Raw genomic sequence first — 20,383 nt, 5'->3', positions numbered from 1 at the left:
GCTGAATACCAATTTATTTGGTAATGAGACTTGGGGAAATGAACCTCCCCTGTTCACCAATGAACTAAATGCATTGGTTCAACTGAGATTGCCTCAGAAGAAACAGGATCCTGGAAAGTTCCTAATACCCTGTACCATAGGCACCATGACCTTTGAGAAGACTCTATGTGACCTTGGGTCATGAATAAACCTCATGCCACTCTCTGTAATGGAGAAACTTGAAATCTTTGAGGTGCAAGCTACTAGAATCTCATTAGAGATGGCAGACAACTCCAGAAAACAAGCTTATGGACAAGTAGAGGACGTGATGGTAAAGGTTGAAGGCCTTTACATCCCTGCTGATTTCATAATCTTAGACACTGGGAAGGATGAGGATGAATCCATCATCCTTGGGTCAGGAACCTCATGCCACTCTCTGTAATGGAGAAACTTTGAATCTTTGAGGTGCAAGCTACTAGAATCTCATTAGAGATGGCAGACAACTCCAGAAAATAAACTTATGGACAAGTAGAGGACGTGATGGTAAAGGTTGAAGGCCTTTACATCCCTGCTGATTTCATAATCTTAGAAACTGGGAAGGATGAGGATGAATCCATCATCCTTGGAAGACCCTTCCTAGCCACAGCAAGAGCTGTGATTGATGTAGACAGAGGTGAATTGGTCCTTCAACTGAATGAGGACTCCCTTGTGTTTAAAACTCAAGGATCTCCTTCTGTAACCATGGAGAGGAAGCATGAAAAGCTTCTCTCACTGCAGAGTCAACCAAAGCCCCCACAGTCAAACTCTAAATTTGGTTTTGGGAGGTCTCAACCAAACTCTAAGTTTGGTGTTGGGAGTCTATAAAATTGACCTACTCACCTGTGTGGCTCAGTGAGAGCCCACTGTCAAGCTATTAACATTAAAGAAGCACTTGTTAGGAGGCAACCCAATTTTTATTTATCTAATTTTATTTATTTATTTTTATTATTGTTCTTTCATATTTTATTAGGTTCATGATCATGTGGAGTCACAAAATAAATACAAAAATTAAAAACAGAATAAAAAACAACAGAAGAAAAATCACACCCTAGAGGAAGGACTTACTGGCGTTTAAACGCCAGTAAGGAGCATCTGGCTGGCGTTCAACGCCAGAACAGAGCATGGAGCTGGCGCTGAATGCCAGAAACAAGCATGAAGCTGGCATTCAACGCTAGAAATATGCTGTATATGGGCGTTGAACGCCCAGAACAAGCATCAATTCGGCGTTTAAACGCCAGAATTACATGCAAAGGCTTTTTACATGCCTCAATGGTGCAGGGATGTAAATCCTTGACACCTCAGGATCTGTGGACCCCACAGGATCATCTCAACATCTGTGGACCCCACAGGATCCCCACATACCTCCACTCACCTTACCTCCTCATAATCCTATATCACCCTCTCTCTCCATTCACAGTCATCCCTTCTGTTTTCCATTCACCACTCATATCCCTACACCCCACCTACCTTCAAAATTCAAAATCTCTTTCCCACCCAAGCCCACCCATATAGCCGAATACACACATCCCTCCATCTCCTCCATATCTTCTTCTTCTTCTACTATTCCTTCTTCTTTTGCTCGAGGGCGAGCAACATTCTAAGTTTGGTTTGGTAAAAGCATAGCTTTTTTGTTTTTCCATAACCATTGATGGCACCTAAGGCCAGAGAAACCTCTAGAAAGAAGAAAGGGAAGACAAAAGCTTCCACCTCCAAGTCACAGGAGATGGAGAGATTCATCTCAAGGGTCTATAGCTCAGTGGTAGAACATTTGACTGCAAATCAAGAGATCCTTGAGATACCTCAGGGGATACATTTTCCTCCACACAATTATTGGGAGCAACTAAGGGTGGAACATCAAGAGCACTCCATCATCCTTCACGAAATTAGAAAAGATCAAAGAGCAATAAGGGAGGAGCAACAAAGACAAGGAAAAGACATAGAAGAGCTCAAGGACATCATTGGTTCCTCAAGGAGAAAACGCCACCATCACTAAGGTGGACTCATTCCTTGTTCTTAAATTTTCAGTTTTTCGTTTCCTTATGTTAAATGTTTATCTATGTTTGTGTCTTTATTACATGATCATTAGTGTCTAAGTGTCTAGGCCTTAAAGTAGTGAATATAAATCCATCACCTCTCTTAAATGAAAAAATGTTTTAATTACAAAAGAACAAGAAGTACATGAGTTTCAAATTTATCCTTGAACTTAGTTTAATTATATTGATGTGGAGACAATACTTTTTGTTTTCTGAATGAATGCGTGAATAGTGCATATGTCTTTTTGAAGTTGGTGTTTTAGAATGTTAAATATGTTGGCTCTTGAAAGAATGATGACAAGGAGACATGTTATTTGATAATCTAAAAAATCATCAAAATGATTCTTGAAGCAAGAAAAAGCAGTGAATACAAAAGCTTGCAGAAAAAAAAAGAGAAAAAGAAAAAGCAAGCAGAAAAAGCCAAAAGCTCTTAAAACCAAAAGGCAAGAGCAAAAAGCCAGTAGCCCTTAAAACCAAAAGGCAAGGATAAATAAAAAGGATCCCAAGGCTTTGAGCATCAGTGGATAGGAGGGCCTAAAGGAATAAAATCCTGGCCTAAGCGGCTAAACCAAGCTGTCCCTAACCATGTGCTTGTGGCGTGAAGGTGTCAAGTGAAAACTTGAGACTGAGCGGTTAAAGTCAAGGTCCAAAGCAAAAGAAGAGTGTGCTTAAGAACCCTGGACACCTCTAATTGGGGACTTTAGCAAAGCTGAGTCACAATCTGAAAAGGTTCACCCAGTTATGTGTCTGTGGCATTTATGTATCCGGTGGTAATACTGGAAAACAAAGTGCTTAGGGCCACGACCAAGACTCATAAAGTAGCTGTGTTCAAGAATTAACATACTGAACTAGGAGAATCAATAACACTATCTGAACTCTGAGTTCCTATAGATGCCAATCATTCTGAACCTCAATGGATAAAGTGAGATGCCAAAACTATTCAAGAGGCAAAAAGCTACAAGTCCCGCTCATCTGATTGGAGCTATGTTTCATTGATAGTTTGGAATTTATAGTATATTCTCTTCTTTTTATCCTATTTGATTTTCAGTTGCTTGGGGACAAGCAACAATTTATGTTTGGTGTTGTGATGAGCGGATAATTTATACGCTTTTTAGCATTGTTTTTAGTATGTCTTTAGTAGGATCTAGTTACTTTTAGGGATGTTTTTATTAGTTTTTATGTTAAATTATCATTTCTGGACTTTACTATTTATACGCTTTTTAGCATTGTTTTTAGTATGTCTTTAGTAGGATCTAGTTACTTTTAGGGATGTTTTTATTAGTTTTTATGTTAAATCTATGTTTCATTGATAGTTTGGAATTTATAGTATATTCTCTTCTTTTTATCCTATTTGATTTTCAGTTGCTTGGGGACAAGCAACAATTTATGTTTGGTGTTGTGATGAGCGGATAATTTATACGCTTTTTAGCATTGTTTTTAGTATGTCTTTAGTAGGATCTAGTTACTTTTAGGGATGTTTTTATTAGTTTTTATGTTAAATTATCATTTCTGGACTTTACTATTTATACGCTTTTTAGCATTGTTTTTAGTATGTCTTTAGTAGGATCTAGTTACTTTTAGGGATGTTTTTATTAGTTTTTATGTTAAATTCACATTTTTGGACTTTACTATGAGTTTGTGTATTTTTCTGTGATTTCAGGTATTTTCCGGCTGAAATTGAGGGACTTGAGCAAAAATCAGATTCAGAGGTTGAAGAAGGACTGCTGATGTTGTTGGATTCTAACCTCCCTGCCCTCAAAGTGGATTTCCTGGAGCTACAAAATTCCAAATGGCGCGCTCTTAACGGCGTTGGAAAGTAGACATCCAGGGCTTTCCAGCAATATATAATAGTCCATACTTTGCCCTAGTTTAGACAACGGAAAAGGGCGTTGAACGCCAGTTCTACGCTGCAGTTTGGAGTTAAACGCCAGAAACACGTCACAAACCAGAGTTGAACGCAAGAAACACGTTACAAACTGGCATTCAACTCCAAGAATGACCTCTCCACGTGTAAATTTCAAGCTCAGCCCAAGCACATACCAAGTGGGCCCCGGAAGTGGATTTCTACATCATTTACTTACTTCTGTAAACCCTAGTAACTAGTTTAGTATAAATAGGACTTTTTACTATTGTATTAGACATCTTTTAGTTTCTTTAGATCATGTTTGGGGGTTGGCCATTCGGCCATGCCTGAACTTTATCACTTATGTATTTTCAACGGTAGAGTTTCTACACACCATAGATTAAGGTGTGGAGCTCTACTGTTCCTCATGAATTAATACAAAGTACTACTGTTTTTCTATTCAATTCAACTTATTCCGCTTCTAAGATATCCATTCGCACTTCAACATGAATGTGATGATCGTGACAGTCATCATCATTCCCTATGAACACGTGCCTGACAACCACTTCCATTCTATCTTAGATTGAATGAGTATCTCTTGGATTCCTCAATCAGAATCTTCGTGGTATAAGTTAGAACCCATGGATGGCCATTCCTGAGATCCGGAAAGTCTAAACCTTGTCTGTGGTATTCCGAGTAGGATCTAGGAAGGGATGGCTGTGACGAGCTTCAAACTCGCGAGTGCTGGGCGTAGTGACAGACGCAAAAGGATCAATGGATCATATTCCAGTATGATCGAGAACCGACAGGTGATTAGCCATGCAGTGACAGCGCATTGGACCATTTTCACTGAGAGGACAGGATGTAGCCATTGACAACGGTGATGCCTAACATATAGCTTGCCATGGAAAGGAGTAGGATTGATTGGATGAAGATAGCATGAAAGCAGAGGTTCAGAGGGACGAAAACATCTCTATATGCTTATCTGAAATTCTCACCAATGAATTACATAAGTATCTCTATCCTAGTTATATTTTACTTATCTTCTATCTATCACTTTATAAAACCATCTGAATCCACCTGACTGAGATTTACAAGGTGACCATAGCTTGCTTCATACCGACAATCTCCGTGGGATCGACCCTTACTCACGTAAGGTTTTATTACTTGGATGACCCAGTGCACTTGCTGGTTAGTTGTATCGAAGTTGTGACAAATTATGAATTAAGATTAGAGCACCAAGCTTTTGGAGCCATTACCAGGGATCACAATTTCGTGCACCAGGGGTAAAATTTTTCTCCCGCAAGAAGGCATCATGCATGAGTTCTATGATAGACATAGAGGCTTCTCCTCTTTTTCGTTTGCCAGTTGTTGTCTTTCCTTTCCCTTTTCTGTGGGAGTCCGACATCCTGAAAAATAGAATTCAAGGATATAATAAAAACATGAAAACAAGGAGGCAATTAACAAAAGAAGCACATAGGGGCAAAGGAGCAGGATAGTAATGAATATGAGCTAAGTAAATGTGCATTAAGGATTTAATAGGAGTTAAAAGTTTGAAAAGAAGAAATCAAAATCCAAAATGTAATTGAATTCATGTTAAATAGAAAAATTAACATCATGCCATGGTTAGTATGTTAAAAGAAAGTGAAAGAAAATCAGAGAAAAGTTTGGAAAGGTTAGGTTGGTTAGAATTGAAAAAGAGTTTAGGAAGTTAACATTAGTGAATCAGTAAAAAGCGGGTTAAGGTAAGTGGCATAATGAAAATATTCCAAGTAACAAGTATTCACAGTTAGAAACTATAAGTAACTCATATCCAAACAAGGAAAACAGGGTGATGATGATTCAAATAGATATAGAGAAAGCAAAAATTGGAATCAAACATCAAAAATGCAGTTTAAGAACCAGGAAATCAAAAAGGATAAGAAAGCATGCCCGGGTAGTCATGAATTGGTTTTGTTAAATTAGAGGAAAGCAGAGTTCAAAATGCCAAAACCAAAACATGAATGAAAACATTTTACAGAAATTTGGGCAGCATTTCGGCTAAAATTGGATTATCCTGGAAAATAAACAGCAATCAAATAGTTCATATGAATAAAAATTCAAGCTGCAATTACATATAAGGAATATAAACATGAAAATTCAGTGTACATAGTAGCAGGAAACAAGGAAAGTATAGCATATGAACATTACAATCATCACAGCAACAGCAGAATAAAACAAGAAACACGAACAGCGCAATTAAACAGACCTAAATCCACTAACCACATCCTAGGCTACCTAACAACCTAAAATCCACTACAATATTCATATCTAACTAGCCTAATGACAAACATGAACAGAAAAAATGTATTAACTACGAAGGATAGAAGGGTGGCGTTCGTCGGAACCTGGTAGGCGTAAGAGAGAGAGTGGGGCAGAGAGGTGGCTGGGGATGACGGCGGTGGCGTCCGGCGCGGCGGAAGAGGGTGGCGCGGCGGCGGTGGCTGCTGTTCGGAGGAAGGAAGAGAAAGGGGGTGGTGTAATGGGGGTAGGGGAGGTAATAGGGGAAGGAATGGGGCGTGTGGGTGGCGCTGGGCAGTGGTGACGGGGCGGCGGCGGTGGGTGGTGGTCGCGGAGGGCAGTGGCGGTTGGGGGGGAGAGGAAGAAAGAAGAAGAGAGAAGGGGGTAGGAGGAAGGAGGGTTGGTGGCGGTGGGGTCTAGGTGGTCGGCGGCGTCTAGCGGTGGCGGTGATGGTGGCTGGGTGGTGGTTGGGGGTTGGAGAAGAAGAGAGGGAGGAAAGGGTTTGGGGGGGGGGGGGAGGCGTGACTGATAGGGTTCGCATGACTGGGGGGGTTATAAATTTGAATCCACGCGATCGCGTGGGGCACGTGGTCGCGTGGTTGGGGCGAAAATGGGGTCGACGCGATCGCGTGGGGGACGCGATCGCATGGAATGGGAAAAGAGTGAATGACGCGATCGCCTGGGGAATGCGATCGCGTCGCTGGAATTTGTGCTAAACGCACGAATCCAGCGTCGTTTCAGCGCAACTCTCTGTCTCCTTTTGGGGTGTTGTGTAATCCTATGCGACGTGATCGTGTCGCTCACGCTGTCGCGTGGGATGTGTGTTATGCAAGTGACGCGATCGCGTGAATGACGCGATCGCATGGGTCAATTGTGCGAAACACACAATGGTCGCACGATTCCAACCTAACTTTCTGGACGTTGGATCTTTACACCGGTCTCCAGGTCACGTGGCTGCGTGAATGACGCGGTCGCGTGGGAAGTGTTTTTTTCAATGTGACGCGATCGCATGAGTGATGCGGTCGCGTCGCGCACCCCCTTTTTTTATGTAGGTATGCAATTATGCAGTATGCAGAATGCAATGATTAATATGAATGAGATGCAAAACTCCAGGTTCAATAAAATAAAACTTGAAAACAAATAAAACTAAATAAAAATTGAAAAAGGGATGATCATACCATGGTGGGTTGTCTCCCACCTAGCACTTTTAGTTAAAGTCCTTAGGTTGGACATTGGATGAGCTTCCTGTTATGGCGGCTTATGCTTAAATTCATCCAGAAATCTCCACCAATGCTTGGAATGCCAATAGCCTCTGGGGTCCCAAACTAAGCATGTGAAGCTTCTGAACAGCTTCAAACAGATTGTCAGGCTCTCGGGGTGATGAATGTCAGCACAGATTCCAGGATCCCAAACTTTGCTTTTAAATCCGCCTTCGTCTTGATCTATACTTTTCCATCCGGGTGGTTTAGAAATTAGATTCTCACCAGGATAACCAAACATTTTCCGAGATCCATCTGATTGATCATGATGCCAATCCGTGCACTTCGAGTTGAAGCGTGGAACCTTATTGAACCTTGTGCACCAGCTCTGAGTACGAGCCATTTCCCTTTTACTCTTAAAGCCGCAGAGAGCTCTAAGCTGGCCATCTGTTTCAAGCAAACCATATTCAAGTGGAAAAATAAAGTTAAAGGTTAAGGATTGTACCCACTTGAAACTTGTATTGGGTGGTAATGGCCTTGGGATAGGTGGTTCCAGTGGTTCTGTGAGTTCTACTCCCTTGTGCTCTTCTATGAAATTCTCCACTTCCTTGCAAGATTCTTCAAATATATCCATGTCCTGATCAAAGCCATCTATGTCTTCCTCATCACTTAAGTCATAGATTGGAGGTTGAGAGAACAAGCAATTTAAATGGCAAGTAAAACAAACAAATGACTGTAAATACTTTTGGCAAGGTATGAGAAATTAGAGGTCCTATCCTAGTTATCCTTATCAATGATGATGAGAATTGAATCTTAATTCCACTTTGTTAACCTTTACTAAGATAAAGGAAGGTCAAGGGATTAATTGGTTTGATCTTCGAATCCTATTTATTTCCTAAGAAAAGATTGGGATTATTGAAGTTCATTTAATTAACAAGATAACAATTATCATTCATGTTTGAATTTGATAACTCCTGAGTTACTGATTTCTTAACCAAGACCAAAAAGAAGAAAAGTAAATCTACTGGAATAAAAATGTCTTCAGATGGGAATAACAATAATGTAAATAAGAGAAAGCAATATTAAACTGAAATACCTCAAATAACATTAATTCAAAAGAGTAATCTGTAACATGAATGTAGCATAAGCCAAATAGGCAACATAACTAATATAAGCATTAGAGTATCTGAAAGTAAGAGATAAATATAAAGTAAAAGAACATTGAACCTGGGATCGAGAGTGATGCACACGGATTGATTGGTCAAGCAACTTTAATTAGAGGAATGTTCTAGTTGACCATAGCAGAATTTGGTTTGAGTGTTGCAGGAAATTAAATGGCGGGAAAGTAAATAGCAGAAAATGTAAATGCAGAAAGTAAAGAGCTAAAAGTAAAAGTAAATGACAGAAAGTAAATTGCAGAATTGTAAATGGAAATGGGGAAGATGCTCATAAAAGTAAATTGCAGAAATTAAAGAGAATGGGTAAGATCAGAAATGGGGATTCATTGGGCGTAGGAGATGTTGCATTCTTTAGATCAAGTTCATTTCCATCTCTTCCTCAATCAATGCATTCATTGATCTCCTTGGCAATCTTAAGTGATCGAATTCCAATTCCTTGGCAATTCAATCTCTCAAATCTTGATCAATAGCCAATTCCTTGGTCAATTGCTCATGAGAAGAGATGAAGTATGGTCACTGATTATACCACATGCATTCCCAAATCAAGTGTTGGTAGGATTATAGTCACCGTATCCAACAAACCCAATTTGGTCCAACATGAGAAAGCATTTCTAGTATGATCTCTTCATTCCTCTTCCAAGGTTCAGAAGAGATCCAAGTATGAATAGCTTCTTTTTCAAGATAACTACCCAATTGGATGAAGATTGAAAGCTTTCTAGTAAAATCAAGAGAACAGATAGAAGAAGAGTAATGAAAACTAGTATTGATCCATCAAATTACAACAGAGCTCCCTAACCCAATGAAAGGGGTTTAGTTGTTCATAGCTCTGGAAATAGAAAACAAAGATGGAGAATACATCATGAAAACTAGAACTAGAAGTGCAGAGAAATTATACAGAGAGTAGTTCCCAATTTCCAATCCCCCAAAAAGCTCCTTTCCTAATTCAAAACAACCCCTATATATACTACTCTTCTGATCTTCTAGTTGGTTCTTCAAGTCTTGGATATGGGCCTTTGGATTTTGAGTTTGAAGCAGTTATCTTCTGCAGTGGCCTTAGCTTTACTTGCAGAGAGAAAGTGTGAAGTAGGCAGGGTGTTTAGCTCAGGATGTTAGTGGCGTTAATGTTAAGTGAGAGTGTGGGTTTGAGAACGTTAGTGACAATCACCTTTTTCACTAACGTTCCTCACCCAGGGATGATCCACGTTAACTTCAACGTTAGTGGCACTAACGTGACCACTAACGTTGCCTCTTGGTCCTTCGCAGACGTTATTGGGACTCACCTTTCCCAATAACGTTGAGAGTCTTCCCTTCCCCCTACGTTAGAGTCCACGTTAACTAGGTCAACGTGGCTCTTAACGTAAGCTTGCCAATCCTTCGAGAACGTTTGTGACACTTACCTTTGTCACTAACGTTCCAATCTGCCCCTACTTCCCACGTTAGAGTCCACGTTAACCTAGTTAAGGTGGCTTCTAACGTAGCAATGATAGCCATTTCCAACGTTAGTGACAAAGGTGAGTGTCACTAACGTTGGCTCATTATTCCCTTATCCACGTTAGCTTCCACGTTAACTAAGCTAACGTGGGAGTTAACGTTGCTCATATTGGCTCATTCCAACGTTAGTGACAAAGGTGAGTGTCACTAACGTTGGTGATTCTTGCTCCCTCCACGTTAGCTTCCTCGTTAACTAAGTTAACGTGGGAGTTAACGTGGCTCATTGTGGCTTAGCTCAACATTAGTGACAAAGGTAAGTGTCACTAACGTTGGCTTCTCTTTTGCTTCTCAACGTTAGAGTCCACGTTAACTGAGTTAACGTGGCTCTTAACGTGGCCAATTGTGAGCTTGGTCCAACATTAGTGACAAAGGTAAGTGTCACTAACGTTGGCTTCATTTCTTTTTTCCACGTTAGAGTTCACGTTAACTTAGTTAACGTGACTCTTAACGTGGGCTATTATGGCTTCGAGGGCGTTATTGGCGATTACTTTTCTCATTAACTTTTCAAGTTAGCTCCCATTCCACGTTAAAGGTCACGTTAGTTAGACTAACGTGGCTGCTAACGTGGTTCTTTCTTGCTTTCTTTGTCCTGAAATCAAGCAATAAAGTGCATCAAAGCTCTAGTCCAAGTCATGGGAAATGCATCATCCAATTTGTCATTCAATTCATGCAAAATCCTCATGAAATCATGTAAAGTGCACAATGTATACCTGAATCAAGATGTAAGTGAAATTCTACCCAAAACTTGCTTATTCCTTAAGAAAATGCATGAAACTACCCTAAAAAAATAAAGGTCAGTGAAACTGGCCAAAATGCCCTAGCATCACAACACCAAACTTAAAGCTTGCTTGTCCCTAAGCAATTACTGGAACAAGAGAATGATGAATGGAATGCCAAGAGAAATGAGTCATTATTGTGGAAGTTATGTCCTTTGGTTTTATGGTGGTTTCATGCATAGCAACTTAGGTTCATTCCTTCACTGGCTTTCAGACCTTTATCATGTCCTAGAACACTCACTTGATTGCATCCCATGAGACTTTTATTCATTGATCCTTTTTGTTATTTCAGGGCTTGTTTGTGTTCTTAGACTAGGTGCTCTTTGAGGGGGCGACTCTTTAAGATAAGCTTTCAGCCAGCACTCCCGAACCAGTTAGTTCAAGGTGCTAGGTGTTGAGACACCCCTAAGGACTTACTCCCCCAAGTCTCTTTCCCCCATACATATACACCACAGGCACATGGTTTGTTTATTTTCTTTCTTGAGACCTTGGTGTCCAGCACCTCTTTGGGTTACTAAATGTTCTGTAGCAAGGTTGCTCTTGATAGTGGATTTTTAGTTGATAATCCCGGGTTAGTTAACCCAAGTTACCAAGTGATGAAGCACTCCGACGAACTTATTCATCCAAGCAGATCCTTGGTACAGGAGCACCATAGGCACATCTCTCAAGTTTCAAACCCTTGGTGCCTAGCCTTATTCTTTATTAACTTTTCTTTCTTTTTCAACTCTTATTGTTCTTTTCCCCTTTTTCTTATTAGGATCTTGTTATTTAGCTAGTCTCATGGGGCGTGTTTCAAGCATATGATTCAGGCCAGATAGTTGTCTTCCCACCTTTGTTGGTGAACCAACTTAGCTAACTTATGACCACATCACAACTAAGGAATTTACTCCACAATATGAACTCCACTCTGGTCTTTGATAACACACATTCTCTTTTTATTTGATTAGAAAGGACAAGCATACAAGTAAGCATAGCAAGGATGCAGTGACATCTAGACAGCACACATATGACCAAAGCAGTGAAAAACTTAAAAACAGAATTGAAAATTTCTAACTACCATGGAAGCATGTTCTATTTCATACATGATCTTTCTTATTTAAAGCATTAAAACAAATGGAACAGGGAGGGAACTCCACCACCTTTTACTCATGGGATTGCCCATGCTCTTTCTCTTGCTTGTCCTCTTTATGTCTACTTGTACTTCCTTGCATCCGTGCTAGTCTGGCTCTTTTCCAGTCTTCAAGTGCCTTCTTTACTGATTCATGACTCTTCTCTACCCTTACTCTTTCTTCTCGTGCTAACTCATCCTTCACTTCATCATATTTTGTGATTCCCGGATGTACATTAGGTAGCTGTCCAACTAAGTATCCAAGCCTTGCTAGCATGTTTACATGATTTCCACTTTCACTCATGTAAACCCCTTCAGAAAATGCCCTGTGCTCGTCAAAGAGTTCTGCTTGTTCTATTTGTTTTCGATGCATCTCATGTATGTGTGCACCTTGATGTGCTTGGATGTTGACTAGCTTCTGGAGAGATTCTTGTTGTTTAATTTGCCTTTGTTCTATCCTGTGGAAAGATTCACCCCATTGTTTTCCTTGTTCCAATTGCCGCTCCATCCTTTGCTTCTCCCACTCCCCTTGTTTATTCGTCCATCTAGCAAATGATTCTTCTTGGCGGTTCATCATTTGTAGCTGGAGCTCCTTCTGTGCCTCTTGATTTGCCCAATATTAACTAGATAAGCCATCAATGGCTTCTTGTAATTGGTGCATGTTCAAGGTGGCTGGGGCTTGCTCTTCTAGGTCTTGTCCTTCTACTACTTGATGGGCTGGCCTCTTCCTTGGCTTTCGTTGAGGTAAGGGGGATGCAACAGCATTCATCCTTCAGACTGTAATAGGAATGCCCTCTTTGATCCACTTGGGTTCTTCATCTTCAAACACCACCCCAGCCTTGTCACAGAGTCTGAAAATAGTGCTGGGGTAGCCTAACTTTCCTCTAGAATCGCTATTCCTGGCCCTCTTCCTAATGCCTTGGGCTATGAGTTCATGAACCTTGATCTCTCCTCCTTTGAGTATACAGTGTACCATTGTGGCTCTTTTGAGATTCACATCTGAGTTGTTCCCTGCGGGGAGGATGGATCTCCTTACAATTTTGAACCACCCCTTTGCTTCAGGAGTGAGGTCCCCTCTCTTAATGAACCTGGGTTTCCGTTCGGAATCTCGCACCCAGTCAGCACCTTGTACACATATATCTTGCACAATCTGGTCATAATTGGGGTTGTTATCAATTCTTGAATGATAGCTCTCCTCCTCAAATGGTATAGACCGCAACTTTAATGCTCCCAGGACACTCATGGGACTGAAATCCACGGTCTTTCCTCTTACGAAACTTGTATAAGACTCATCTGCCTTATCATACCGAACAGCATTTGCATAAAATTCTCTTACAAGATTTGCGTTTACTCTAGTGACCGGATCAGTGAGGAGCTCCCATCTTCTCTTTTCCACCTTCTTTCTGATTTCGGGACACTCAGTCTTTCTGACTTGAAAGCCCAGCTCGTAGACGATCTCCTTATCAACCATCCATCCGTACTATAATGCATGATAACAAGTTCTAAACTTCTTTTCATCAAAAGGACGTTGCTCCATAAGCTCCTTTCCCTTTCTTCTTTTAGAGCTTGATGATGCCATGAGTGACTTTTGAAAAGAAAGGGTGTGGAGAATGGGCTTCGGTTGATTAGGATTCGGTACAATGAAGGGAGTTAGTGAGAGTGTTTGTAACGGGGTAGGAAGTGCTTGGTTCTGAAAAGGAGAGGTGTGAAGAGTGAGAGTGAAATGTGAAGGTGGGGTACGGAATAAGGGTTACTTATATAGAAAGGTGGTGAGTGAATGGAAGGTGTGGATTGATGGAGTTGTTGTGTGATGGACGGATGGGGTTTATCAATGGAAGAGGACAAGGATCATCAACTTTGTGAGGAGGATTAGTTCGGTCTCCAAGAATATCCCCATTCCAATGTTGCATGTCCACAATTTCCAACGTATGCCTTTTGAAGACAAGTGTGTATTTGATGCCAAGGCATCTTAGGCTAGTTTCACTAGCATTTTTCTGTTAGTTTTAGTTGTTTTATGCATTTTCTTGAGCTTAAAGTAACCAAGAATGGTTAAATGAATAACAAAGCAATGAACCATCCAAACAGTATGATTTTGATGCAAATTCCATGAGTTTTTAGTTATATTACTTGAATGCTATGAATGGAAGATTTCTCATGAAATTTTGCAAGACTTTGATGCAATTGTTTGGATGATTTCAGGGAAGAAGAGGCTAGGCAAGGAAGCAACAAAATCAATAAAGGAAGCTTGAATATCACATGTGGAGTTTAAGTTCCAGTTTAAGCTTAAACTGGAACTTAAACTACCAAACCATATAATGTTGGAAATGGCGTTTAAGTTCCAGTTTAAGCCTAAACTGGAGCTTAAACGCCAGAATCATGAAGGCTAAGAAATGCTGGAACTGGCGTTTAACCTCCAGTTTAACCTTAAACTGGAAGTTAAACGCCAGAATGAGAATTTCACCAAGGGAGCATTTCCACGTTTAAGCTCCAGTTTAACCTTAAACTGGAGCTTAAACGTGTTCGACACAATTTCTCACCAGGAAGCATTTCCACGTTTAACCTCCAGTTTAACCTTAAACTGGAGGTTAAACGCCATAAGTAAGAAAGGCACCAGGAGCATTTCCACGTTTAAGCTCCAGTTTAAGGTTAAACTGGAGCTTAAACGTGTTCGACTATTTCTCTCCTCCAAAGTTGCTTTCTCATTTCCATGTTTAAGCTTCAGTTTAACCTTAAACTGAAGCTTAAACGTGTTCGACCCAATTGCTCCTCCAGGGTTGCTTTCTTCATTTCCACGTTTAAGCTTCAGTTTAACCTTAAACTGAAGCTTAAACGTGTTCGACATTTCACACTCCTGGGTTGCTTTCTTCCATTTCCACGTTTAAGTTTCAGTTTAACCTTAAACTAAAACTTAAACTTCAACTTAAACGCCACTTTTTGAAAGGATTTCTGGGCCAAATATATTGAAGTTTAAGTTAGCATTTGAGCACAAACATTAACTTAAACGTATTATGGTATGAAACCCAATTGAATATCATGGTTTATGGGATTGGGCCTGAAGAATTGATGAGTCTGGAGCTTCAATTTGTTGAGTCTTGTGTCATTACTTGTTTATCACTAAGTTTGCTCAATGAATGTTACAGAATTGGATCACAGCCTCATCAGGATTATGGACCATAAACCCAAAGCAAAAGGAAATCAGGGAAAGGCCTCAAAGCCCAAGAAACACAACAGAAGCTCAATTTAGAAAGTGTATAAATAGGATAGAATTTAAGTTAGACGGAACTTTTAGACGGAGAACTTTGGATCATTTTTCTTTGAGTTTTGTAATTGAATTCAGAGCTATGACTCACTAAACCCCTTTCATTGGGTTAGGGAGCTCTATTGTAATTCAATGAATCAATAATAGTTTTATCTTCTTCTTCAATCTTTTCTCTTGAATTTTGTTAGAAAGCTTCTCGATCTAATTCCATTGGGTAGTTGTCTTGGGAAAGAAACTACCCATAATTGGAATCCTTCGGAACCTTGGGAAAGGAATGGAGGATTCATGCTAGAGAAGCTTTCTCACAGTGAATTGATTGGGGTTTGGATGGATATTGTGACATGTAATCCTACCAAATTGTGGTTCATGAAACTGTGTGGTATAATTAGTGATCGAGCATCATCTCTTCTTATGAACATTTAAACCAAGGGATTGGGAATTTGTTTGTTTTTAGAGAGAATTGGTGAGCCAAGGGATTGGGATCCAATCATATAAGATTGCCAAGCAAAATTCAATAAATGCATTGGTTGAGGAAGGGATAAAAGTTGTTGTGATTCGGAGATCTCAATATCTCCTAACACCCAATGAACTTCCCATTTCTGATTTACCACTTTCTCTTTACATTCTGCAATTAAATTCATGCAATCACCCCATCCCTTTTAATTTCAGCAATTTAGCTTCTCGCTCTTTAATTCATGCAATTTTACATTCCGCAATTCTCATCTAAATCTTGATTCCGCTCAACTAGAACATACTTCTAATCCGAATTGCTCACTCAACCAATCCTTGTGGGATTCGACCTCACTCTATTGTGAGTTTTTACTTGACGATAACCGGTGCACTTGCCGGAGGGAATTTTGCCGATCGTGCAATTTCCTAAATTGTAGCATATCAAGTTTATGCACATCAAGTTTATGGCGCCGTTGCCGGGGATTGGTTTTCGATTGACAATTCTTAAATTGGAAGTTAACTAGATTGAGCATTTTTTTGTTTTGATAATTTAGTTCAAGTTACTTGTTGAATTTTAACTTCTGCACTCTGATACTTGTTTTCTTTCTTTATGCCTTTAAATTCAAGCAACTAACTCACTGACTCACTAACTATTTGAATTAATTCCTCAACTGCTCTAACCATACTCTTCCATTAACCAAGAGTATTTCACTTGTTTGGTGCCTGTGCTGTGTTCTTGTATGACAGGTAGGAGAGGAGAGACATCAACTCCTCCATATACCGAACCAGAGAGGACCCTTCATAGACTTAGAAGGGAAGCAAGAGGGAAGAGAATACTGAGAGAAGAGGAATCTGAAGGAGAATCTGAGGACAATTTTGAGGAAGCTCTAGATCTCAACATGGATAGAGAAGTTCACAACCATGAGAGGGCTGATGGAAACAATGCCATTCCTGAGAGGAGGGTTCTTGGTTCATACATAAACCCAACCTCTGGGAATTGTGGTAGCAGCATTCAGAAACCACCCATTCAGGCCAACAATTTTGAACTCAAACCACAGCTAATATCACTTGTGGAGGATCATTGTTCATTTGGTGGGAGTGCTAATGAAGATCCAAACCAACATCTCACAAAATTCCTGAGAATTTGCGACACTGTGAAGTCCAATGGAGTCCAGGAAGATACCTATAAACTGCTCTTGTTCCCATTCTCACTTAGGGACAATGCAGCTAAGTGGCTGGAATCATTCCCAAGGGGGAGCCTAACAACCTGGGATGAGGTGGAAAGCAAGTTTCTGGCACGTTTCTACCCCCCACAAAAGGTCAATAGGCTTCGATCTGAGGTTCAGACTTTTAGACAACAAGATGGTGAAACGCTCTACGAGGCATGGGAGAGATTCAAGGATTTGACAAGGAAATGCCCACCAGACATGTTCCATGACTGGGTGCAATTGCATATTTTCTATGATGGACTTTCTTATGAATCAAGGAAGGCTGTAGACCATTCATCAGGAGGTTCATTGAACAGGAAAAAGACTGTGGAAGAAGCCATTGAAGTGATTGAGACAGTGGCTGAGAATGAGTACTACTATGCTTCAGAGAGACACAACACTAAGGGAGTCATGGAGCTGAACCATGTTGATACAATTTTAGCCCAAAACAAGGTGTTTGCCAAGCAACTAGCAGAGCTCACCAGGAAATTAGAAACAAAGCAAGTGGCTGCAATACACACACAAGATCAAGAGGAAGTAAGCACTGAAGGAGGTGATTGGGAAGAGGCCAATTATGTAGGAAATCAACAAAGGCAACCATATGATCCACATTCCAACACTTACAACCCAGGCTGGAAAAACCACCCAAACTTTGGGTGGGGAAACCAGCAAAACCAACATAACAAGTCCACATACCAAAACTCCAACCAAAGATCATACCAAGCCACACAAAACACTTACTCCCAACCATCATATCATGGCCAAAATAATCAACCTACCCAACCTAATCCGAACCAACAATTTTAAGATCAATTAAACAGGATAGAAGGAATGCTGGCAAACATGGGTCAGGACATAAGTGAGTTGAAAAGCTTTAGGGATGATGTGAGATCTACCTTAAGGAACCATGGTGAAAAACTCAAGAGGATGGAGTCTCAAGTAGGAGAACTATCTCAACAGGCCCCCAAGTCAACTGTAGTGTTCCCTAGTGACACAGAAATGAATCCTAAAGGGGAACAAAAGGGAGTGAGATGGGAAGAATGCAAGGCCATCACCATATTGAAGGAAGTCTCAGAAGAAGAAGGAATCAGACCCTCAGAACAGGAGCCAGAAATCTTGAAGGAAGGTGTGGAAGAAGCTAAGCAGGAAAGTGAAACTGAGCAAGCCAAGGAACTGCAAAAAGGCATGCTGGAAACATACCAACCAAAAGCACCATTTCCTCAGAGGTTAGGAGGAGGTGAAAAAGGGAAAACCTATTCAAGGTTTTTAGAGACATTTAAGTCTCTCCATATCAATATTCCCTTCCTTGAGATTCTCCAGCAGATGCCTACACATATCAAGTATTTAAAGGAATTGCTGAGCAAGAAAAGAGTTTTGAAGGGAGGACAAACTGTAATAATGAACAAAGAATGCAGTGCCCTCATCAAGAAGGACATAGTCTCTAAGAAAACATACCCAGGAAGTTTTCATATCCCCTGCATCATAGGGGAAACAAAAATTGACAGAGGATTCTGTGATCTAGGAGCTAGCATAAATGTGATGCCTCTGACTCTTATGAAGAGGCTACAACTGAATGAGGTGAGATCCACTGATGTAATCATACAACTGGCTGACAAAACTCAGAAGCAAGCTGAAGGGGTAGTTGAGAATGTGCTGGTGAAAGTGGGAAATTATTTCTTCCCCACAGACTTTGTCATTTTGGACATGGAGGAAAGCTACCTACACCCTATCATTCTGGGAAGGCCATTTCTAGCCACTGCTAGAGCGCTCATAGATGTAGAACAAGGAGAGCTAATTTTGAGAATACATGATGAACAGCTCATTTTTAATGTTTTCAAACCTGCATCTGAGCCTGAACCAGAACCTGAAAAGCCTAAGGATGATAGTAGCCATCTGTGTTTGGAGGAAAGCAATCCAGCAGCTGAAACTCTGAAACAGTCCTTGGAAGGCAAACAAGAATTGCAAGAGTTAAAGCCACAAGAATCAATAGAAACAGATCAGAAGGATCCTCCTGGCATAAGGGTCAATAAAGAAATCCTCAAGAGAAAGGGAAGAATTGTAAAGAAATTGCCAAGAGGGTGGAGAAACAAGAAAATTCCCACTGAAGGTTTCTCTCCGGGAGATAAAGTGATATCAAGTCATTATCTGCTAATCCCACCTGGCCTCAAAACCATTCCTTCCCAGCTCCCTCAAGTGTTCACAATCAGGAAAGTTCTTTCTATGGAACATTTGGAAATCATGAAGGAATCAAATGGGGACGTTTTCATAGTGAGAGGAGAGGACATCAAGCACTACAATCCACCCTAACAAGGGGCAACCGTCAAGCTAATGACGTTAAAGAAGCACTTGTTGGGAGGCAACCCAACCTGAGGTAATACTCCCTTGCTGTTTCTTTTATTTGTTTCACTAAAAAGGTGAAGTAGTTTCTGTGCATTGCAAAGAATTAAGTTTGGTGTTTCACACCAAACAATGAATTCGTGGATCAATAATTCAAAGGGGAATGTGTGACTCTAAGTTTGGTGTTCCACCACACAGATCAACTGAACACAACAACCTTTGAATTATATGAAAGGAACAACCATTCTAAGCAATCACAGGAATGCTTAAAATCCTTAGCAGCAACTTCATTCCAAAGAGAATTCAAGGACTCAAAGAGCAGAGGAGTAAGTAGGAGACTAAGTTTGGTGTTCACACACCAACTTAAGACTCAGACACTTGCCCATACATAGTTGAGCTAACCACTCAAGTGCTTGAGAAGCAAGCAACTTCATCACTCTTTGCAGGAAAGGAAACAAGCATCTGAGAAAGAACATGAAGCAACAACTAGGAGAAGAAGGAGAAATCAAATTGTTTCCTGGCAACAAAGAGAAAACAAGAAATTTCACAAGGTGGTGGTGTTCCTTGACCATTCTTTAAAAGGCAAACAAAAGCATGCTTGTTCTGGTTTAAACTGTAATTGTTGAATCTTTCTGGAATGTGAAGTTTTTAGTATGAGTGTCTGTTTACTGCTTTGAATAAAGTGAATGCCTAGATGTTTGGATATAACTTCACCTTCTTAAACAAATGCTTGCCATGCTTGTTCTGTTTCCAAAAATAAAAGAAAAGTTTGAACAAAAGTAACTTGGCTCAATTAGTGACAAATCAAGTAGAATTAAGTGGTGGTATGCATGCTTGATTGTTTAGTCAGATCACTGGAAATAGAGTGTAGAATTATCATTTTTTGTGTAGAAATTGAAAACTGTCTATGGATCTTAATGAATAAATGTCTTTGGCCATGAAAAAGAAAGAAAAAGAAGAAGAAAAAGCCACTGAAAAAGGGCAACCAAAAAGCAAAAAAATTGAGAAAATAAGCTAGGCACCAATGGTTTGAACTTCTGAGACAAATGCCTGTGGTGTTTATGTATTAAGGATATGCTTGGATGAATAGGTACTGAGGAGTGTTTCAACACTTGTTAACTTGGGTTAACTAACCCGGGATTATCAACCAAAAGTCCATTATCAAGAGCAACCTAAATACAAAACATTTAGTCACACAAAGAG

At 40.3% G+C, this 20,383-nt stretch overlaps 1 non-coding gene across 1 annotated transcript; it reads right to left on the bottom strand.

Moving 5' to 3' along the window:
• Positions 1 to 16,960: 16,960 nt before the first annotated feature.
• LOC148568194 (small nucleolar RNA R71) lies at positions 16,961 to 17,064 on the bottom strand. The gene has a single exon (XR_015882951.1). It is a non-coding gene; the product is annotated as a small nucleolar RNA R71 (small nucleolar RNA).
• Between the last annotated feature and the right edge of the window lie 3,319 nt (positions 17,065 to 20,383).

Source organism: Arachis ipaensis, chromosome B4 (assembly GCF_059453495.1).
Source record: "Arachis ipaensis isolate K30076 ecotype BB chromosome B4, ASM5945349v1, whole genome shotgun sequence".
Classification (NCBI taxonomy): Eukaryota; Viridiplantae; Streptophyta; class Magnoliopsida; order Fabales; family Fabaceae; genus Arachis; species Arachis ipaensis.
Note: the sequence above shows the minus strand (reverse complement) of the source record. Positions and strands in the feature narration are given on the sequence as shown.